Source organism: Gekko japonicus, unplaced genomic scaffold, assembly GCF_001447785.1.
Source record: "Gekko japonicus isolate JY-2015 unplaced genomic scaffold, Gekko_japonicus_V1.1 scaffold741, whole genome shotgun sequence".
In the NCBI taxonomy this organism is placed as follows: Eukaryota; Metazoa; Chordata; class Lepidosauria; order Squamata; family Gekkonidae; genus Gekko; species Gekko japonicus.
Genome location: NW_015165852.1, coordinates 539,696 through 543,284, shown reverse-complemented (window position 1 = coordinate 543,284; position 3,589 = coordinate 539,696).

Here is a 3,589-nt window from a genome sequence, read left to right as displayed (position 1 = left end):
CGAGTTAGACGCCGGCCGGGAGCTCCGGCCAAAATTCATTTGGCAACCCTAGGGACAGGGAAGCAAGATGGAACCCTTTTCAGGGCTGTTTTGGTCTGCAACTCCATACTACGTCCTCCATGGTTTCACTTTACATAAAAACTTGGAAGGCTCAGCAATATTGCTGTGCTTGCCTAATAGAAAAATGATGGCTGGGAGTTAAATGCCCCCCCCCCCCCAAAGCTTTAGGTTTTTTTTCTATTGTTCAGGAGAGTATTAATTCCCTGGTGTATTTTTAAGATTTCAGATTTTTCTGCAAATTTAGAACTTCCTTGAAATGTGTATAGAAATTCCTCTCAAATGTCCCAGCCCCATTTTGCAAATCTACTGATCAACACTCCATGGCCTAGTTTTGAGATATATGATTTTATCTGTTCTAAATCTACTTCCCATCCCATCAACCTCATTAGGTGTCCCTGAATTCTAATGTTATGGGAGCATAAGAATATTTTGATGTACTTTCTCCATGCCACATTTAATTTTATTAATAGTCTATCCCCCTGCAGTTGTTTGTTTTCTAAATGAATACAATGCCACCTTGGTAATTTTGGTTGCACTTTTCTGCACCTAGGGTTGCCAAGTCCCCCCTGGGGGCGGGGAAACCTCCACCCAAGAGGCCCGTTCCCTGCCGGCGTTGATTGGTCTGCCAGGGGGACCCCACCCCCAAAGCACGCGACGTGCCCGGCGTGAACACATCACCCGGAGGTGACATAACCGCGTTGGGCACGTTGCGGGGGGACGCTCTATCATCCAAGGGAAAACTCTATGGTTTTCCCTCAGATGATTGTGGCCCTGCCCCAACGTGCGCGATGTGATGACATCACTTCTGGTTGGCGTCATTGCTGAGGATCTCCAGACCAGTGACCGGGACTCCCCCACTGAACTGTAGGTGGCACTTGGCAACCCTATCTGCACCTTTTCCAGATCTATGTAAATACAGCCCAAGTAAACACTTTTATGAGTAAATTGATCTGAGTACAATAGGGCTTACTTTCAAGCAAAGGTGTATAGGACTGCAATCTTAAACCAATTTAATAGGCATTCCTTATTCCCAGGTGTGACAGACTGTTAAAACACTGTTTTCTTAGTGCAGTAAAATCAGAGAAGGGAAGGGAATAGTTAACTCTGCTCTAGAATATTGAGCTTGAGTGACAGGGTGCTCCTTTTCTCTGATAGGCCAGCACCAGCTGAGGAGGGAAATATAAGATCAGCTGTGTGCTGAGGGGAAAGTTAGTTCATTTTGAGTTCAGCGGCAGTTACTGTTCAGTAAAGTAAAAGTTCAACTACAGGAATGGGTGTCTGAAGAGTATGACTAAAAGTCTGTCAGCCAGGCTCACCTTTTGAATAAAGGGAGAGACTCCTGGTCTTAACTGTGTTCAACATAACCTGAGGAAGAATTCCATCTAAGAATTCAGTCTAGTGTCAGCTTATGTTGAAGTACATTTTCACACAGGTGCCAAGAACTGGGGTTTGAGATTTTGGCAAAGAATGACTGGAAAGCAGGCTGAAGCTCCCAATTAGGACAAAAGGAATTGGATTATATTTTTCAGGGAAGAAATATAAGTCCTGTCCAGTTATACAGGGAATTGGCACTGAGGCAGTCCCTGGTTTGTAGTGAAAGGAAACAGTTATAGACTATTCAGGGGAAAGAAGACATATTGTGATTTCAGAAAAGGGGAAATAATTTGATACACAAAAAGAGCGACCTTTCCAGAAAACCTGAACAGTTAATAGGAAACAATATGCAGAGACACTGTAACTGAAACTTAAGTACTCAGTAAACCACCTCTCATTGATAAGAACCAAGAATTTATAAAAATAAGCTGCTACAATACCATCTTGTCTGTCAACTGAAAAATATACTGTTTTACCAACATTTCCCTCAGCCTTTCCAATTTCTGGCTAACCCATACCATTCCTGCCTCTTAGATAAAATCTTGATTATTGCTCACTGTACACAGTTTCCAGTGCCACTTCAAGGGATTTAAAAAGGGGGCTCCTGTTTTCTCCTGATAAGTTCCTGGGCTGGGCAAAAGCCAAATCAGATTCTGTCAAAAGGTGGGACATTCAGATTTATAAAACCACAAATATTATTGTGCTACTGGGGGCTAGCTCAGTACCTGAAGGGAAGAAAGAATTTTGGTGGGAAAAATCTGCCTCAGAGTGGAAAGAGTAACAGGCGGTCTGTTATAATTGGCAGCAGTGATGTGATTCGAAAGAAAAACCCACAACTAGTTAGTTGCACCACAAAAATACAACAGTACAAGACAATATTTTACTAATTTGTGAGGAAATAAAAGTCCAGTCAGAAATTGCACCCCCTTCAGAAAACTAAGAAGGCACAGTGAGGTGGGGAGGCAGAAGGAGCATATTCTGATTTTACTGCATTAGGAAAACAGTGTTTTTCAATGTAGGCCCCGGTCACATGGAGAATTAGCTGCGTGATAACACGTGAACATCTGGCAAGTGTCCCACACCCATAAGCAACCTGTGGCGCCCAGCCGAAAAAGCGGAGTTAAAAGATAGTAGGGAAAGTGAAGTATTTTCCAAAAAACGTGTGGCGTGGGTGGGCATCGGATCACGGAAGCGCTGGTATCCCGTAGCATCCAGCGCCCATCTGCGTCCCATCTCACACCGAATGTTTTGTTTAAGCCTTCATGGTACGCACACAAACATGGAGCTGTGCATGCCCACTGTTCTATGGATTCACTTCTGTGGTCATGCGTAGGCGGGACCTCCGGCTGGAAAAAAATAATGCCCGTGAGGTCAAGAAGCGGCAGCTTGTGATCGCCACATGTGTGATCGCGCCATGCCACTTCCACCCCCCTTTGCCACACTTCACTGTCAACGTGTGATCGCGGCTGGGGGCATGTGCGCAGATCATCAGGGGAAACGTCTGATCGCGATACCGCACTTCATTTTGCTCCAGAGCAAAAAGCCTCCCTTCCCCCCCAGATTATCTTGCTTGTGTGACCGGGGCCATAGTCCATTATACCAGATAAGGCTGAGAACTGCACTTCTGTGTCGCGGTGAGGATCTCTCTCTGGAGATTTCATAGCATCATCACAAAACTACAATCCCCAAGATTCTTTGAGGGGAAGCCATGGAGCTTAAAGTGATGTAAAACCAGAATGTGTCATGTAGATATGCCTTAGAAATACTTGATATTGGACATGTTTTTCCCTCATGCTACAAAAGATTAGCTGGTACTTTAAACACACCAGGCTGAGAAATGTCAGACAGTGATTCAGAATCCACCACAGAGCAATTACTGAGGTAACTCAGGCAAAAGAAAATATTGTGAAGGTGAAGAAAATTGTGACTTAATAAGATCTAAGCAATTCCCCCTTTTTAACTAGGTAGGAAAATTAGTACATTTCACCAATTTCATTTCTTGGATCTTCAGCTAAAGTGGAATTTCATTTTTATTTAATCATCACTAATATACTATTTTGCCATTTCTGGGATTTCTTGATTATCTACTGCAAATATAAAATGTAAATAGCCAACAACTAAGCAGCTATTGTATAGAATAATATAAATCCCACAC